At 33.5% G+C, this 21,862-nt stretch overlaps 1 pseudogene; it reads right to left on the bottom strand.

The window, feature by feature from the left end:
• The window catches only part of LOC120341298 (uncharacterized), a 33,191-nt pseudogene that overhangs the window by 3,743 nt on the left and 7,586 nt on the right, over window positions 1-21,862 (bottom strand).

Below are 21,862 nucleotides of genomic sequence, written 5' to 3'. Positions count from 1 at the left end.
TTTTGAATGAATATTTTGAAGATATGATTAAACTATTTTGTAAATTCGTAAAAGGAAAGTTGAATCAATAAAAGTTGAGTATCGACTCGTCCCGATGTTGTGTATACGAGTGTAATATTTAGTCAGTAGCACTTTAATTTATTATCATTTGTGCTGCATGTGCGGCCCTACAGCCAGTTTTCATTTTATTATGAAGATTTTATTAGGGCAATGCAATGACTACAAACATTGAGCACACATACGAGTGGATGATCTAAAAAACAAAGTTCAATACTCTAAAGAAGCTTTGGATGCAGATTAACCCACTCAACTCAAAGTGCGCTAATGCAGTGCGTATAAAATGTTAGTAAATGTTACCCTGGTCGCAGACAGTTCCAGTGTACCCATCTTGACAAGTGCATGTAAAGCCACCAACATCATCGTTACAAGTCGCCCCATTCTGGCATGGGTTAGGAGAACAATCATCTATATCTAAATCATATAAATAAAGGTGAGTTAGCTATTAAATACATGTTCCAAAAACACTTTACTTTTTACGGCATCGTTGGTTGTAGAAGGCTCCTCTTGATGGTCGTTGTAGAAAACCAGAATTTGACTCGGAATATTTTACACTTGTCATTCTTACTCACCTTGTTCGCATGTTTCTCCCGAATATTCCTCTGAGCATGAGCACGAAAATGAATTCACTCCGTCAGAGCAGTTTCCTCCATTTTGACAAGGATTTGGTGAACAATCGTTTATATCTGAACGATAAGGCTGAGTTATTTCACCAATCGTCTCGTTTTGAAAAATATCATTTTTCACAAAGTAATCTGTTTTTTCACAGGTTAACAGAATTTTTATAATTGCACATATATTTATTAACAAAAGAAAACTTGAGTGAACGGTACTAAAAGTAAGATTTGCAAACGCTTTTTACCTTCTTCGCAATTCTCTCCAGAATATCCATCCGCACAATTACAGATAAAAGCGTTGATTCCATCTATACATTCACCACCATTTTGACATGGATTCTCACTGCAGTCATCAATATCTGTTAAAATGTAACCCATGGATAAGGGTACGCCTTTCCATAATAGGTATACAAGGAGTCTGCAGCATTGTCTGGTACCAAAATCGATTGTTATTGGATTATAAAATCAAATTGAATAATTTTCGAATCGAATCAAATGCTCAAATTTTTTTATCAGCTCCAATTTCAAAATTAAACCAAATAATACGTCATTGTTAAAATTACAATTCAATGAGCATATTTCATAAAAGCTTTAGCATAATATGACATTAAGATTAAAACATTAACTGTCATGGACAATAAGCATCAATTTTACTTTACGAGTTCAAAATACTTCTCTAAAAATAATTTGATCAAATAATAATTTTCGTACAAAAAACACATATAAAAGTTTTCACGGCCGAGTTTACAAGTCCGATATAATGGTTCAAATGAGTACAAAGAAATTGTTATGTAGTTATTGTGTGCTATGGGTCTTGATAACACATGGGAATATTTGATATTGAAAAATATTTAGTTTTACATACTTTGTTCGCAGTTGATTCCAGAATATCCAACAACGCATGAACAAGTATAGTCGTTAACTTCGTCTGTACATGTTCCACCATTTTGACACGGATTCGGTAAGCAATCGTCAATATCTAAAGAAATGTGTTATCATGCTAAACAACTGCATTTACTGAACTACACACAACAAATTTTACACATTGGGGCACATCTTCAAACTTTTCAAAAAACGTTGATCTCAGTTTTCTCCGGAATATCCCGGAATACATTAACAAGTGTAACTGTTATTTCATTTACACAAGAGCCAACGTCTTTACATGGATCTGGAGAACAATCATCAATATCTGGTAAAGGAGGTGAAGAATTGAATAAATTATTATCAATGTTCGGTAAAGGAGGTGAAAAATTGAATAAAATTTTCACCACTGTCCGGTAATGGGGGTGAAAGGGTGAAGTGCAACATTTTATTATTTTAATCTAATGCGTCGTGATCTGTGTTAACCAATCCAAATGGGTTGAAAGATTTGCAAGTTCTAGCGATTTATATCCATTTTCACTGTATATTATTATTGCGTTCCACTGGTCATGATAAAATATGGTAATATTTCGAAAAGAGAAATAGTTAAACCAACATACCCTGTTCACAGTTAGTTCCAGAATATCCAAGAACGCATGAACAAGTGTAGTCGTTAACTTCGTCTGCACACGTTCCACCATTTTGACACGGATTCGGTAAGCAATCATCAATATCTAAAGAAATGTGTTATCATGCTAAAACACTGCATTCACTGAAATACACACAACAAGTTTTACACATTAGGGCTCAACTTCAAACTTTTTGAAAAACGTTGATCCAAATTTTCTCCGGAATATCTCAAAATACATTACAAGTGTAACTATTATTTCATTTACACATGAGCCAATGTCTTTACATGGATCTGGAGAACAATCATCAATGTCTGGTAAAGGAGGTGAAGAATTGAATAAAATTATCATCAATGTCTGGTAAAGAAGGTGAAGAATTGAATAAAATTATCATCAATGTCTGGTAAAGAAGTTGACGAGCTGAATAAAATTATCATCAATGTCCGGTAAAGTACACGAATAAATGAATGAAAATCTCATCAATGTCTGGTAGAGGAGATGAAGAATTGAATAAAATTATCATCAATGTCTGGTAAAGAAGTTGACGAGCTGAATACACGTACATACGACGACGTACGAAATCGAAAAAAAAATAGTTTGACATACTTTGTTCGCAGTTGGTTCCAGAATATCCAGGAACGCATGAACAAGTATAGTCGTTAAGTTCATCTGTACACGTTCCACCATTTTGACATGGATTCAACAAGCAATCATCAATATCTAAAGAAATGTGTTACCATGATAAACGACTGCATTTACTGAAATACACACAACAAATATTACTCGTTGGGGCACGTCTTCAGAAAATTTTCGAATAACGTTGATCACGGTTTATTCCGGAATATCCAGGAATACAATCACAAGTGTAAGTGTTGACATCATCTACACATGAACCAACGTTTTTACATAGATTTGTAGAACAATCATCAATGTCTGATAAAGGAAATGAAAAATTGAATAAAATTATCATCAATGTCTGGTAAAGGAAATGAAAAATTGAATAAAATTATCTTCAATGTCCGGTAAATTATACGAATAATTGAATGGAATTCTCATCAATGTATGGTAAAGGAGATGAAGAATTGAACGAAATTGTCATCAATGTCTGGAAAATGAGATGGAGAATTGAACGAACGTCGTACATACACGTACGTACAACGTACAAAATTGAAAAAAAAAAAAAATTACTTTAACATACTTTGTTCGCAATTGGTTCCTGAATATCCAGGAACGCATGAACAAGTATAGTCGTTAACTTCATCTGTACACGTTCCACCATTTTGACATGGATTCAACAAGCAATCATCAATATCTAAAGAATTGTGTTATCATGAAAAACGACTGCATTTACTGAAATACATACAAGAAATTTCACACATCTGGGCTCATTTTCAAACTTTTTTGAAATATTTTTTGAAATACCATTCTGACATAGATTCAGAGAACAATCAGCACTGTCTGGTTAAGAAGTTACAGAACTGATTGAAATTTATATACAATGAACGTAATTGCCTATAATTATTGTGTATCACTAGTCCTAATAACATATGGAAATATTTAAAAATGACAAAGAGTTAAATTAACCAACCTTGTTCACAGTTGATTCCAGAATATCCAACAACGCATGAACAAGTATAGTCGTTAACTTCATCTATACACGTCCCACCATTTTGACACGGTTTCAGCACACAGTCGTCAATATCTGAAAATAAATGTTCAAATTCAATTTAACATGAGTAGTAAGTGCAATATAGTAAACGAATAGTAAGTTTTAATCTAATGCGTCGTGATCTGTGTTATCCAATGCAAATGGGTTAAAAGATTTGCAAGTTCTAGCGATTCATATCCATTTTCACTGTATATTATTATTGCATTCCACTGGTCATGATAAAATAGGATAATATTTCGAAAAGAGAAATAGTTAGACCAACATACCCTGTTCACAGTTGGTTCCAGAATATCCAACAACGCACGAACAAGTGTAGTCGTTAACTTTGTCTGTACACGTTCCACCATTTTGACACGGATTCGGTAAGCAATCATCAATATCTAAAGGAATGTGTTATCATCCTAAAACACTGCATTCACTGAATTACATACAACAAATTTTACACAATGGGTCACATCTTCTAACTTTTCCAAAAGCGTTGATCCCAGTTTTACATGAATCTGGAGAACAATCATCAATATCTGGTAAAGGAGGTGAAGAGTTGAATAAAATTATCGTCAATGTCTGGTAAAGAAGGTGGAGAATTGAATAAAATGATCATCATAGTCTGATAAAGAAGGTGACGAGTTGAAAAAAATTATCATGAATGTCCGGTAAAGTAAACGAATAATCGAATAAAATTGTCATCAATGTCTGGTGAAGGAGGTGAAGAATTGAATAAAATCACACCAATGTCCGGTTAAAGTAGTCGAATAATTGAATAAAATTTGTATCAATGTTTGGTAAAGGAGGTGAAATATTGAATAAGATTGCCACCACTGTCTGGTAATGGGGGTGAAGGAATGAAGTGCAATGCAATATTTTAAATTTTAAATCTAATGCGTCGTGATCTGTGTTATCTAATGCAAATGGGTTATAAGATTTGCAAATTCTAGCGGTTTATATCCATTTTCACTGTATGGTATTATTGCGTTCCACTGGTCATGATAAAATATGGTAATATTTCGAAAAGAGAAAGTCTAACATACCCTGTTCACAGTTGGTTCCAGAATATCCAACAAGGCATGAACAAGTGTAGTCGTTAACTTCGTCTGTACACATTCCTCCATTTTGACACGGTGTTGGCAAGCAATCATCAATATCTAAAGAAATGTGCTATCATGATAGACGACTGCATTTACTGAAATACACACAACAAATTTTACACGTTGGGGCACGTCTTCACAAAATTTTCGAATAACGTTGATCACGGTTTATTCCGGAATATCCAGAAATACAATCACAAGTGTAAGTGTTGACTTCATCTACATATGAACCAACGTTTTTACATAGATTTGTAGAACAATCATCAATGTCTGGTAAAGGAGTAACGAATTGAATAAAATTATCATCAATGTCCGGTAAAGGAGATGAAGAATTGAATGAAATTGACATGAATGTCTGCTAAATGAGATGGAGAATTGAACGAACGTCGTACATACACGTACGTACAACGTACAAAATTGAAAAAAAAAATTAGTTTAACATACTTTGTTCGCAATTGGTTCCAGAATATCCAGGAACGCATGAACAAGTATAGTCGTTAACTTCATCTGTACACGTTCCACCATTTTGACATGGATTCAACAAGCAATCATCAATATCTAAAAAAATGTGTTATCATGATAAACGACTGCATTTACAGAAATACACACAAAAAATTTCACACATCTGGGCTCATTTTCAAACTTTTTTGAAATATTTTTTAAATACCATTCTGACATAGATTCGGAAACCAATCAGCATTGTCTGGTTAAGGAGTTAAAGAATTGATTGAAATTTATATACAAATAACCTAATTGCTTATAATTATTGTGTATCACACGTACTAATAACATATGGAAATATTTAAAAATGACAAAGAGTTAATTTAACCAACCTTGTTCACAGTTGATTCCAGAATATCCAACAACGCATGAACAAGTATAATCGTTAACTTCATCTATACACGTCCCACCATTTTGACACGGATTCAGCACACAGTCGTCAATATCTGAAAATAAATGTTCAAATTCAATTTAACATGAATAGTAAGTGCAATATAGTAAACGAATAGTACCGGTAAGTTTTTATCTAATGCGTCGTGGTCTGTGTTATCCAATGCAAATGGGTTAAAAGATTTGCAAGTTCTAGCGATTTTTATCCATTTTCACTGTATATTATTATTGCGTTCCACTGGGCATGATAAAATATGGTAATATTTCAAAAAGAGAAAGCCTAACATACCCTGTTCACAGTTGATTCCAGAATATCCAACAACGCATGAACAACTGTAGTCGTTAACTTCGTCTATACACGTTCCACCATTTTGACACGGATTCGGTAAGCAATCATCAATATCTAAAGAAATGTGTTATCATGCTAAACAACCGCATTTACTGAAATTCACACAACAAATTTTACACGTTGGGGCACGTTTTCATAAACTTTTCCAAAAACGTTGATCCCAGTTTTCTCCGGAATATCACGAAATACAGTAACAAGTGTAACTGTTATTTCATTTACACCTGAGCCAATGATCTGGAGAACAATCATCAATGTCTGGTAAAGGAAGTGAAGAATTGAATAAAATTATCACCAATGTCCGGTAAAGTAAGCGAAGAATTGAATAAAATTATAATCAATGTTTGGTAAAGGAGGTGAAGGGGTGAAGTGCAATATTTTAAGGTTTTAATCTGATGCGTCGTGATCTGTGTTATCTAATGCAAATGGGTTAGAAAATTTACAAAGTCTGACGATTTAAATTCATTTTCACTGTATATTATTATTGCGTTCCACTGGTCATGATTAAAATATGGTAATATTTCGAAAAGAGAGACATACCCTGTTCACAGTTGGTTCCAGAATATCCAACAACGCATGAACAAGTATAGTCGTTAACTTCATATATACACGTCCCACCATTTTGACACGGATTCAGCACACAGTCGTCAATATCTGAAAATTAATGTTCAAATTTAATTTAACATGAATAGTAAGTGCAATATAGTAAACGAATAGTAAGTTTTAATCTAATACGTCGTGATTTGTGTTATCCAATGCAAATGGATTAAAAGATTTGCAAGTTCTAGCGATTTATAACCATTTTCACTGTATATTACTATTCCGTTTCACTGGTCATGATAAAATATGGTAATATTTCGAAAAGAGGAAGTCTAACATACCCTGTTCACAGTTGGTTCCAGAATATCCAACAACGCATGAACAAGTGTAGTCGTTAACTTCGTCTGTACACGTTCCTCCATTTTGACACGGTGTTGGCAAGCAATCATCAATATCTAAAGAAATGTGTTATCATGCTAAACAGCTGCATTTACTGAAATTCGCACAACAAATTTTACACGTTGGGGTACGTCTTCACAAACTTTTTTAAAAGCGTTGATCCCAGTTTTCTCCGGAATATCACGAAATACATTAACAAGTGTAACTGTTATTTCATTTACACATGAGCCAATGTCTTTACATGGATCTGGAGAACAATCATAAATGTCTGGTAAAGAAGGTGAAAAATTGAATAAAACTGAATAAAACTATCTTCAATGTCTGGTAAAGAAAGTGACGAGCTGAATAAAATTATTATCAATGTCCGGTAAAGTACACGAATAATTGAATGAAACTCTCATCAATGTCTGGTAAGAGAGATAGAGAATTGAACGAACGTCGTAAATACACGTACATACGACGTACGAAATTAAAAAAAAATTAGTTTAACATACTTTGTTCGCAGTTGGTTCCAGAATATCCAGGAACGCATGAACAAGTATAGTCGTTAACTTCATCTGTACACGTTCCACCATTTTGACATGGATTCAACAAGCAATCATCAATATCTAAAGGAATGTGTTATCATTTTAAACGACTGCATTTACTGAGATACACACAAGAAATTTCACACATCTAAGCTCAAACTTTTTTGAAATACCTTTCTGACATAGATGCGGAGAACAACAATCACTGTCTGGTTAAGGAGTTAAAGAATCGATTGAAATTTACATACAATAAACCTAACTGTTTATAATTGTTGTGTATCACTAGTCCTAATAACATATGGAAATATCTAATAATGAAAAGAGTTTATTTTAACCAACCTTGTTCACAGTTGATTCCAGAATATCCAACAACGCATGAACAAGTATAGTCGTTAACTTTATCTATACACGTCCCACCATTTTGACACGGATTCAACACACAGTCGTCAATATCTGAAAATAAATGTTCAAATTCAATTTAACATGAATATTAAGTGCAATATAGTCAACGAATAGTAAGTTTTAAACTAATGCGTCGTGATCTGTGTTATCTAACACAAATTTGTTAAAAGATTTACAAATTCTGACGATTTATATCCATTTTCACTCTATAATATTATTGTGTTCCACTGGTCATGATAACATAATGGTAATATTTCGAAAAGAGAAAAAGTTAGACCCACATACCCTGTTCACAGTTGGTTCCAGAATATCCAACAACGCATGAACAAGTGTAGTCGTTAACTTCGTCTGTACACGTTCCTCCATTTTGACACGGTGTTGGCAAGCAATCATCAATATCTAAAGAAATGTGTTATCATCCTTAAACACTGCATTCACTGAACTACAGACAACAAATTTTACACATTGGGTCACATCTTCTAACTTTTCCAAAAACGTTGATCCCAGTTTTCTCCGGAATATCACGAAATACAGTAACAAGTGTAACTGTTATTTCATTTACACATGAGCCAATGTCTTTACTTGGATCTGGAGAACAATCATTAATGTCTGATAAAGGAGGTGAAGAGTTGAATAAAATTATCATCATTGTCTGGTAAAGGAGATGAAGAATTGAATGAAATTATCATCAATGTCTGGTAAAGGAGATGAAGAATTGAATGAAATTGTCATCAATGTCTGGTAAATGAGATGAAAAATTGAACGAAGGTCTTACATACACGTACGTACAACGTACAGAATTAAAAAAAAATTAGTTTAACATACTTTGTTCGCAATTGGTTCCAGAATATCCAGGAACGCATGAACAAGTATAGTCGTTAACTTCATCTGTACACGTTCCACCATTTTGACATAGATTCAGCAAGCAATCATCAATATCTAAAGAAATGTGTTATCACGATAAACGACTGCATTTACTGAAATGCACACACTAAATTTCACACATCTGAGCTCAAACTTTTTTCAAATACCATTCTGACATAGATGCGGAGAACAACCATCATTGTCTGGTTAAGGAGTTAAAGAATCGATTGAAATTTATATACAATGAATCCAATTGCTTATAATTATTGTGTATCACTAGTCCTAATAACATATGGAAAAGTCTAAAAATAACAAAGAGGTAATTTAATCAACCTTGTTCACAGTTGATTCCAGAATATCCAACAACGCATGAACAAGTATAGTCGTTAACTTCATCTATACACGTCCCACCATTTTGACACGGATTCAGCACACAGTCGTCAATATCTGAAAATAAATGTTCAAATTCTATTTAACATGAATATTAAGTGCAATATAGTAAACGCATAGTAAGTTTTAAACTAATGCGTCGTGATTTGTGTTATCCAATGCAAATGGGTTATAGGATTTGCATATTATAGAGATTTATATCCATTTTCACTGCATATTTTTATTGCGTTCCACCGGTCATGATAAAATATGGTAATATTTCGAAAAGAGAAATAGTTAGACCAACATACCCTGTTCACAGTTGATTCCAGAATATCCAACAACGCACGAACAAGTGTGGTCGTTAACTTCGTCTGTACACGTTCCACCATTTTGACACGGATTCGGTAAGCAATCATCAATATCTAAAGAAATGTGTTATCATCCTTAAACACCGCCTTCACTGAACTACAGATAACAATTTTTACACATTGGGTCACATCTTCTAACTTTTTCAAAATCGTTGATCCCAGTTTTCTCCGGAATATCACGAAATACAGTAACAAGTATATATAACTGTTATTTCATCTACACATGAGCCAATATCTTTACTTGGATCTGGTGAACAATCATTAATGTCTGATAAAGGAGGTGAAGAGTTGAATAAAATTATCATCATTGTCTGGTAAAGTAAACGAATAATCGAATAAAATTGTCATCAATGTCCGATAACGGAGATGAAGAATTGAATGAAATTGTCATCAATGTCTGGTAAATGAGATGGAGAATTGAACGAACGTCGTACATACACGTACGTACAACGTACAAAATTGAAAAAAAAAAAAAAGGTTCACATACTTTGTTCGCAATTGGTTCCAGAATATCCAGGAACGCATGAACAAGTATAGTCGTTAACTTCATCTGCACACGTTCCACCATTTTTACATGGATTCAACAAGCAATCATCAATATCTAAAGAATTGTGTTATCATGAAAAACGACTGCATTTACTGAAATACATACAAGAAATGTCATAGATCTGGGCTCATTTTCAAACTTTATTGAAATATTTTTTGAAATACCTTTCTGACATAGATTCGGAGAACAATCAGCACTGTCTGGTTAAGGAGTTACAGAATTGATTGAAATTTTTATACAATGAACCTAATTGCTTATAATAATTGTGTATCACTAGTCCTAATAACATATGGAAATATTTTAAAATGACAAAGAGTTAATTTAACCAACCTTGTTCACAGTTGATTCCAGAATATCCAACAACGCATGAACAAGTATAGTCGTTAACTTCATCTATACACGTCCCACCATTTTGACACGGATTCGGTAAGCAATCGTCAATATCTAAAGAAATGTGTTATCATGCTAAAACACTGCATTCACAGAAACACTCACACCAATTTTTACACATTGGGGCACAACTTCAAACTTTTCGAAAAACGTTGATCCAAGGTTTCTCCGGAATATATCGAAATACATTACAAGTGTAACTGTTATTTCATTTACACATGAGCCAATGTCTTTACATAGATCTGGAAAACAATCATCAATGTATGTATGGTGAAGGAGGTAGAAAATTGAATAAAATTGTTATCAATGTCTGGTAAAGAAGGTGAAGAACTAAATAAAATTAATATCAATGAACGGTAAAGTAAACGAATAATTGAATAAAGTTGTCATCAATGTTTGGTAAAGGAGGTGAAGAATTGAATAAAATTATCATGAATGTCCGATAAAGTAGGCGAAGAATTGAATAAAATTATCATCAATGTTCGGTAAAGGTATGGAAAAATTGAATAAAATTGTCACCACTGCCTGGTAATGGGGGTGAAGAATTGAATAAAAATCTCATCAATGTCTGTCAAAGGAGGTGGAAATTGAATATAATCAATATACAACGATCTTCACTGGACATATATATTGCGAGCCATCGGTCTTGAATGCTGATAACATATAGGACTATTTGAAAGTGAAACGAACGTCGTACATACACGTACGTACAACGTACAGAATTAAAAAAAAATTAGTTTAACATACTTTGTTCGCAATTGGTTCCAGAATATCCAGGAACGCATGAACAAGTATAGTCGTTAACTTCATCTGTACATGTTCCACCATTTTGACATGGATTCAACAAGCAATCATCAATGTCTAAAGAAATGTGTTATCATGATAAACGACTGCATTTACTGAAATACACACAAGAAATTTCACACATCTGGGCTCATTTTCAAACTTTTTTGAAATATTTTTTTTAAATACCATTCTGACATAGATTCGGAAACCAATCAGCATTGTCTGGTTAAGGAGTTACAGAATTGATTGAAATTTATATACAATGAACGTAATTGCCTATAATTATTGTGTATCACTAGTCCTAATAACATATGGAAATATTTAAAAATGACAAAGAGTTAATTTAACCAACCTTGTTCACAGTTGATTCCAGAATATCCAACAACGCATGAACAAGTATAGTCGTTAACTTCATCTATACACGTCCCACCATTTTGACACGGTTTCAGCACACAGTCGTCAATATCTGAAAATAAATGTTCAAATTCAATTTAACATGAGTAGTAAGTGCAATATAGTAAACGAATAGTAACTTTTAATCTAATGCATCGTGATCTGTGTTATCCAATGGAAATGGGTTAAAAGATTTGCAAGTTCTAGCGATTTATATCCATTTTCACTGTATATTATTATTGCGTTCCACTGGTCATGATAAAATATGATAATATTTCGAAAAGAGAAATAGTTAGACCAACATACCCTGTTCACAGTTGGTTCCAGAATATCCAACAACGCACGAACAAGTGTAGTCGTTAACTTCGTCCGTACACGTTCCGCCATTTTGACACGGATTCGGTAAGCAATCGTCAATATCTAAAGAAATGTGTTATCAAGCTAAAACACTGCATTCACTGAAATACACACAACAAATTTTACACATTGGGGCACAACTTCAAACTTTTCGAAAAAAGTTGATCCAAGGTTTCTCCGGAATATATCGAAATACATTACAAGTGTAGCTGTTATTTCATTTACACATGAGCCAATGTCTTTTCATGGATCTGGAGAACAATCATAAATGTCTGGTAAAGGAGGTGAAGAATTGAATAAAATTATCGTCAATGTCTGGTAAAGAAGGTGACAAGCTGAATAAAATTATCATCAATGTCCGGTAACGTACACGAGTAATTGAATGAAATTGTCATCAATGTCTCGTAAATGAGATAGAGAATTAAACGAACGAACGTACATACACGTACGTACAACGTACAAAATTGAAAAAAAAATTAGTTTAACATACTTTGTTCGCAATTGGTTCCAGAATATCCAGGAACGCATGTACAAGTATAGTCGTTAACTTCATCTGTACACGTTCCACCATTTTGACATGGATTCAACAAGCAATCATCGATATCTAAAGAATTGTGTTATCATGAAAAACGACTGCATTTACTGAAATACATACAAGAAATTTCACACATCTGGGCTCACTTTCAAACTTTTTTGACATATTTTTTGAAATACCATTCTGACATAGATTCGGTGAACAATCAGCACTGTCTGGTTAAGGAGTTACAGAATTGATTGAAATTTATATACAATGAACGTAATTGCCTATAATTATTGTGTATCACTAGACCTAATAACATATGGAAATATTTAAAAATGACAAAGAGTTAATTTAACCAACCTTGTTCACAGTTGATTCCAGAATATCCAACAACGCATGAACAAGTATAGTCGTTAACTTCATCAATACACGTCCCACCATTTTGACACGGATTCGGTAAGCAATCGTCAATATCTAAAGAAATGTGTTGTCATGCTAAAACACTGCATTCACAGAAACACTCACACCAATTTTTACACATTGGGGCACAACTTCAAACTTTTCGAAAAACGTTGATCCAAGGTTTCTCCGGAATATATCGAAATACATTACAAGTGTAACTGTTATTTCATTTACACATGAGCCAATGTCTTTACATGGATCTGGAGAACAATCATAAATGTCTGGTAAAGAAGGTGAAGAATTAAATAAAATTATCATCAATGTCTGGTAAAAAAGTTGGCAAGCTGAATAAAATTATCATCAATGTCCGGTAACGTACACGAATAATTGAATGAAAATCTCATCAATGTCTGGTAAAGGAGATGAAGAATTGAATGAAATTGTCATCAATGTCTGGTAAGTGAGATAGAGAATTAAACGAACGTCATACATACACGTACATACGACGTACGAAATCGAAAAAAAAATTAGTTTGACATACTTTGTTCGCAGTTGGTTCCAGAATATCCAGGAACGCATGAACAAGTATAGTCGTTTACTTCATCTGTACACGTTCCACCATTTTGACATGGATTCAACAAGCAATCATCAATATCTAAAGAATTGTGTTATTATGAGAATCGACTGCATTTACTGAAATACATACAAGAAATTCCACACATCTGGCTCATTTTCAAACTTTTTTGAAATACCATTCTGACATAGATTCGGAGAACAATCAGCACTGTCTGGTCAAGGAGTTACCGAATTTATTGAAATTTATATACAATAAACCTAATTGAACAAGTGTAGTCGTTAACTTCGTCTGTACACGTTCCACCATTTTCACACGGATTCGGTAAGCAATCATCAATATCTAAAGGAATGTGTTATCATCCTAAAACACTGCATTCACTGAACTACATACAACAAATTTTACACAATGGGTCACATCTTCTAACTTTTCCAAAAGCGTTGATCCCTGTTTTACATGGATCTGGAGAACAATCATCAATATCTGGTAAAGGAGGTGAAGAGTTGAATAAAATTATCGTCAATGTCTGGTAAAGAAGGTGGAGAATTGAATAAAATGATCATCATAGTCTGATAAAGAAGGTGACGAGTTGAATAAAATTATCATGAATGTCCGGTAAAGTAAACGAATAATCGAATAAAATTGTCATCAATGTCTGGTGAAGGAGGTGAAAAATTGAATGATATTATCAACAATGTCCGGTTAAAGTAGTCGAAGAATTGAATAAAATTTGTATCAATGTTTGGTAAAGGAGGTGAAAAATTGAATAAGATTGCCACCACTGTCTGGTAATGGGGGTGAAGGAATGAAGTGCAATATTTTAAAGTTTCAATCTAATGCGTCGTGATCTGTGTTATCTAATGCAAATGGGTTAAAAGATTTGCAAATTCTAGCGGTTTATATCCATTTTCACTGTATGGTATTATTGCGTCCACTGGTCATGATAAAATATGGTAATATTTCGAAAAGAGAAAGTCTAACATACCCTGTTCACAGTTGGCTCCAGAATATCCAACAACGCATGAACAAGTGTAGTCGTTAACTTCGTCTGTACACGTTCCTCCATTTTGACACGGTGTTGGCAAGCAATCATCAATATCTAAAGAAATGTGTTATCATGATAGACGACTGCATTTACTGAAATACACACAACAAAGTTTACACGTTGGGGCACGTCTTCACAAAATTTTCGAATAACGTTGATCACGGTTTATTCCGGAATATCCAGAAATACAATCACAAGTGTAAGTGTTGACTTCATCTACACATGAACCAACGTTTTTACATAGAAATGTAGAACAATCACCAATGTCTGGTAAAGGTGTAACGAATTGAATAAAATTATTATTAAAGTCTAGTAAAGAAATGAAAAATTGAATAAAATTATCATCCATGCCCGGTAAAGTATACGAATAATTGAATGAAACTCTCATCAATGTCTGGTAAATGAGATGGAGAATTGAACGAACGTCGTACATACACGTACGTACAATGTACAAAATTGAAAAAAAAATTTGTTTAACATACTTTGTTCGCAATTGGTTCCAGAATATCCAGGAACGCATGAACAAGTATAGTCGTTAACTTCATCTGTACACGCTCCACCATTTTGACATGGATTCAACAAGCAATCATCAATATCTAAAGAATTGTGTTATCATGAAAAACGACTGCATTTACTGAAATACATACAAGAAATTTCACACATCTGGGCTCACTTTCAAACTTTTTCGACATATTTTTTGAAATACCATTCTGACATAGATTCGGAGAACAATCAGCACTGTCTGGTTAAGGAGTTACAGAATTGATTGAAATTTATATACAATGAACGTAATTGCCTATAATTATTGTGTATCACTAGTCCTGATAACATATGGAAATATTTAAAAATGACAAAGAGTTAATTTAACCAACCTTGTTCACAGTTGATTCCAGAATATCCAACAACGCATGAACAAGTATAGTCGTTAACTTCATCTATACACGTCCCACCATTTTGACACGGATTCGGTAAGCAATCGTCAATATCTAAAGAAATGTGTTGTCATGCTAAAACACTGCATTCACAGAAACACTCACACCAATTTTTACACATTGGGGCACAACTTCAAACTTTTCGAAAAACGTTGATCCAAGGTTTCTCCGGAATATATCGAAATACATTACAAGTGTAACTGTTATTTCATTTACACATGAGCCAATGTCTTTACATGGATCTGGAGAACAATCATAAATGTCTGGTAAAGAAGGTGAAGAATTAAATAAAATTATCATCAATGTCTGGTAAAAAAGTTGGCAAGCTGAATAAAATTATCATCAATGTCCGGTAACGTACACGAATAATTGAATGAAAATCTCATCAATGTCTGGTAAAGGAGATGAAGAATTGAATGAAATTGTCATCAATGTCTGGTAAGTGAGATAGAGAATTAAACGAACGTCATACATACACGTACATACGACGTACGAAATCGAAAAAAAAAAATAGTTTGACATACTTTGTTCGCAGTTGGTTCCAGAATATCCAGGAACGCATGAACAAGTATAGTCGTTTACTTCATCTGTACACGTTCCACCATTTTGACATGGATTCAACAAGCAATCATCAATATCTAAAGAATTGTGTTATTATGAGAATCGACTGCATTTACTGAAATACATACAAGAAATTCCACACATCTGGCTCATTTTCAAACTTTTTTGAAATACCATTCTGACATAGATTCGGAGAACAATCAGCACTGTCTGGTCAAGGAGTTACCGAATTTATTGAAATTTATATACAATAAACCTAATTGAACAAGTGTAGTCGTTAACTTCGTCTGTACACGTTCCACCATTTTCACACGGATTCGGTAAGCAATCATCAATATCTAAAGGAATGTGTTATCATCCTAAAACATTGCATTCACTGAACTACATACAACAAATTTTACACAATGGGTCACATCTTCTAACTTTTCCAAAAGCGTCGATCCCTGTTTTACATGGATCTGGAGAACAATCATCAATATCTGGTAAAGGAGGTGAAGAGTTGAATAAAATTATCGTCAATGTCTGGTAAAGAAGGTGGAGAATTGAATAAAATGATCATCATAGTCTGATAAAGAAGGTGACGAGTTGAATAAAATTATCATGAATGTCCGGTAAAGTAAACGAATAATCGAATAAAATTGTCATCAATGTCTGGTGAAGGAGGTGAAAAATTGAATGATATTATCAACAATGTCCGGTTAAAGTAGTCGAAGAATTGAATAAAATTTGTATCAATGTTTGGTAAAGGAGGTGAAAAATTGAATAAGATTGCCACCACTGTCTGGTGATGGGGGTGAAGGAATGAAGTGCAATATTTTAAAGTTTCAATCTAATGCGTCGTGATCTGTGCTATCTAATGCAAATGGGTTAAAAGATTTGCAAATTCTAGCGGTTTATATCCATTTTCACTGTATGGTATTATTGCGTCCACTGGTCATGATAAAATATGGTAATATTTCGAAAAGAGAAAGTCTAACATACCCTGTTCACAGTTGGCTCCAGAATATCCAACAACGCATGAACAAGTGTAGTCGTTAACTTCGTCTGTACACGTTCCTCCATTTTGACACGGTGTTGGCAAGCAATCATCAATATCTAAAGAAATGTGTTATCATGATAGACGACTGCATTTACTGAAATACACACAACAAAGTTTCACGTTGGGGCACGTCTTCACAAAATTTTCGAATAACGTTGATCACGGTTTATTCCGGAATATCCAGAAATACAATCACAAGTGTAAGTGTTGACTTCATCTACACATGAACCAACGTTTTTACATAGAAATGTAGAACAATCACCAATGTCTGGTAAAGGTGTAACGAATTGAATAAAATTATTATTAAAGTCTAGTAAAGAAATGAAAAATTGAATAAAATTATCATCCATGCCCGGTAAAGTATACGAATAATTGAATGAAACTCTCATCAATGTCTGGTAAATGAGATGGAGAATTGAACGAACGTCGTACATACACGTACGTACAACGTACAAAATTGAAAAAAAAATTAGTTTAACATACTTTGTTCGCAATTGGTTCCAGAATATCCAGGAACGCATGAACAAGTATAGTCGTTAACTTCATCTGTACACGTTCCACCATTTTGACATGGATTCAACAAGCAATCATCAATATCTAAAGAATTGTGTTATCATGAAAAACGACTGCATTTACTGAAATACATACAAGAAATTTCACACATCTGGGCTCACTTTCAAACTTTTTCGACATATTTTTTGAAATACCATTCTGACATAGATTCGGAGAACAATCAGCACTGTCTGGTTAAGGAGTTACAGAATTGATTGAAATTTATATACAATGAACGTAATTGCCTATAATTATTGTGTATCACTAGTCCTGATAACATATGGAAATATTTAAAAATGACAAAGAGTTAATTTAACCAACCTTGTTCACAGTTGATTCCAGAATATCCAACAACGCATGAACAAGTATAGTCGTTAACTTCATCTATACACGTCCCACCATTTTGACACGGTTTCAGCACACAGTCGTCAATATCTGAAAATAAATGTTCAAATTCAATTTAACATGAGTAGTAAGTGCAATATAGTAAACGAATAGTAAGTTTTAATCTAATGCGTTGTGATCTGTGTTATCCAATGCAAATGGGTTGAAAAATTGGCAAGTTCTAGCGATTTATATCCATTTTCACTGTATATTATTATTGCTTTCCACTGGTCATGATAAAATATGAAAATATTTCGAAAAGAGAAATAGTTAGACCAACATACCCTGTTCACAGTTGGTTCCAGAATATCCAACAACGCACGAACAAGTGTAGTCGTTATCTTCGTCTGTACACGTTCCACCATTTTGACACGGATTCGGTAAGCAATCGTCAATATCTAAAGAAATGTGTTATCATGCTAAAACACTGCATTCACTGAAATACACACAACAAATTTTACACATTGGGGCACAACTTCAAACTTTTCGAAAAAAGTTGATCCAAGGTTTCTCCGGAATATATCGAAATACATTACAAGTGTAACTGTTATTTCATTTACACATGAGCCAATGTCTTTACATGGATCTGGATAACAATCATAAATGTCTGGTAAAGGAGGTGCAGAATTGAATAAAATTATCGTCAATGTCTGGTAAAGAAGTTGGCAAGCTGAATAAAATTATCATCAATGTCCGGTAAAGAAGTCGGCAAGCTGAATGAAATTATCATCAATGTCCGGTAACGTACACGAATAATTGAATGAAAATCTCATCAATGTCTGGTAAAGAAGATGAAGAATTGAATGAAATTGTCATCAATGTCTAGTAAGTAAGATAGAGAATTAAACGAACGTCGTACATACACGTACATATGACGTACGAAATCGAAAAAAAAAATAGTTTGACATACTTTGTTCGCAGTTGGTTCCAGAATATCCAGGAACGCATGAACAAGTATAGTCGTTAACTTCATCTGTACACGTTCCACCATTTTGACATGGATTCAACAAGCAATCATCAATATCTAAAGAAATGTGTTATCACGATAAACGACTGCATTTACTGAAATACACACACACGTTGGGGCACGTCTTCACAAAATTTTCGAATAACGTTGATCACGGTTTATTCCGGAATATCTTGAAATACAATCACACGTGTAAGTGTTGACATCATCTACACATGAACTATCGTTTTTACATAGATTTGTAGAACAATCATCAATGTCTGGTAAAGGAGTAACGAATTGAATAAAATCATCATCAATGTCCGGTAAAGTATACGAATAATTGAATGAAATTGTCATCAATGTCTGGTAAATGAGATGGAGAATTGAACGAACGTCGTACATACACGTACGTACAACGTACAAAATTGAAAAAAAAAAAAAAATTACTTTAACATACTTTGTTCGCAATTGGTTCCTGAATATCCAGGAACGCATGAACAAGTATAGTCGTTAACTTCATCTGTACACGTTCCACCATTTTGACATGGATTCAACAAGCAATCATCAATATCTAAAGAATTGTGTTATCATGAGAAACGACTGCATTTACTGAAATACATACAAGAAATTTCACACATCAGGGCTCATTTTCAAACTTTTTCGAAATATTTTTGGAAATACCATTCTGACATAGATTCGGAGAACAATCAGCACTGTCTGGTTAAGGAGTTACAGAATTGATAGAAATTTATATACAATGAACTTAATTGCTTATAATTATTGTGTATCACTAGTCCTAATAACATATGGAAATATTTAAAAATGACAAAGAGTTAATTTAACCAACCTTGTTCACAGTTGATTCCAGAATATCCAACAACGCATGAACAAGTATAGTCGTTAACTTCATCTATACACGTCCCACCATTTTGACACGGTTTCAGCACACAGTCGTCAATATCTGAAAATAAATGTTCAAATTCAATTTAACATGAGTAGTAAGTGCAATATAGTAAACGAATAGTAACTTTTAATTTAATGCGTCGTGATCTTTGTTATCCAATGCAAATGGGCTAAAAGATTTGCAAGTTATAGCGATTTATATCCATTTTCACTGTACATTATTATTGCGTTCCACTGATCATGATGAAATATGATAATATTTCGAAAAGAGAAATAGTTAGACCAACATACCCTGTTCACAGTTGGTTCCAGAATATCCAACAACGCACGAACAAGTGTAGTTGTTAACTTCGTCTGTACACGTTCCACCATTTTGACACGGATTCGGTAAGCAATCGTCAATATCTAAATAAATGTGTTATCATGCTAAAACACTGCATTCACTGAAATACACACAACAAATTTTACACATTGGGGCACAACTTCAAACTTTTCGAAAAACGTAAATCCAAGGTTTCTCCGGAATATATAGAAATACATTACAAGTGTAACTGTTATTTCATTTACACATGAGCCAATGTCTTTACATGGATCTGGAGAACAAACATAAATGGGGTGAAGAATTGAATAAAATTATCATCAATGTCTCGTAAAGAAAGTGAAGAATTGAATAAAATTATCTTGAATGTCTGGTAAAGGAAGTGAAGATTTGAATAGAATTATCATCAATGTCTGGTCAAGGAAGTGAAGAATTGAATAAAATTATCATCAATCTCTGGTCAAGGAAATGAAGAATTGAATGAAATTATCATCAATGTCTGGTCAAGGAAGCGAAGAATTGAATAAAATCGCATCAATGTCTGGTAAAAGAGGTGAAGAATTGAATAAAATTATCATCAATGTCTGGTAAAGTAAACAAATAATCGAATAAAATCGCATCAATGTCTGGTAAAAGAGGTGAAGAATTGAATAAAAATATCACCAATTTCTGGCAAAGTAAACAAAAATAATCGAATAAAATTGTCATCAATGTCTGATAAAGTAGGCGAAGAATTGAATAAAATTATTATCAATGTTTGGTAAAGGAGGTTTAAAATTGAATAAAATTGTCAGCACTGTCTGGTAATGGGGGTGACGGTGTGAAGTGCAATTTTTTAAAGTTTTATTCTAATGCGTCGTGATCTGTGTTATCTAATGCAAATGAGTCGAAAGATTTGCATATTCTATCGATTTATATCTATTTTCACTGTATATTATTATTGTGTTCCACTGGCCATGAGAAAATATGGTAAAATTTCGAAAAGATAAATAGTTAGACCAACATACCCTGTTCACAGTTGGTTCCAAAATATCCAACAACGCATAAACAAGTGTAGTCGTTAACTTCGTCTGTACACGATCCACCATTTTGACACGGTGTTGGCAAGCAATCATCAATATCTAAAGGAATGTGTTATCATGCTAAAAAAACTGCATTTACTGAAATTCACACAACAAATTTTACACGTAGGGGCACGTCTTCACAAACTTTTTGGAAAAACGTTGATAACGGTTTACTCCGGAATATCGAGAAATACAATCACAAGTGTAAGTGTTGACTTCAACTACACATGAACCAACGTTTTTACATAGATTTGGAGAACAATCATCAATGTCTGGTAAAGGAGTAACGAATTGAATAAAATCATCATCAAAGTTTGAAAAAAAGGTGGAAAATTAAGTATAGTTGTCATCAATATCTGGTGAGGGTAATTAGGAATTGAAAAAATTATCATCAATGTTTGGATGTTTGGTAAAAGAGGTGGAAAATTAAATATAGTTGTCATCAATGTCTGGAAAAGGTAATAAAGAATTGAATAATGTTATCATCAATGTCCGGTAAAGTAAACGAATAATTGAAT

The sequence above is a fragment of the Styela clava genome, chromosome 14 (assembly GCF_964204865.1).
Source record: "Styela clava chromosome 14, kaStyClav1.hap1.2, whole genome shotgun sequence".
NCBI classification, from domain to species: domain Eukaryota; kingdom Metazoa; phylum Chordata; class Ascidiacea; order Stolidobranchia; family Styelidae; genus Styela; species Styela clava.
This window is presented reverse-complemented; position numbering and strand designations above follow the sequence as displayed.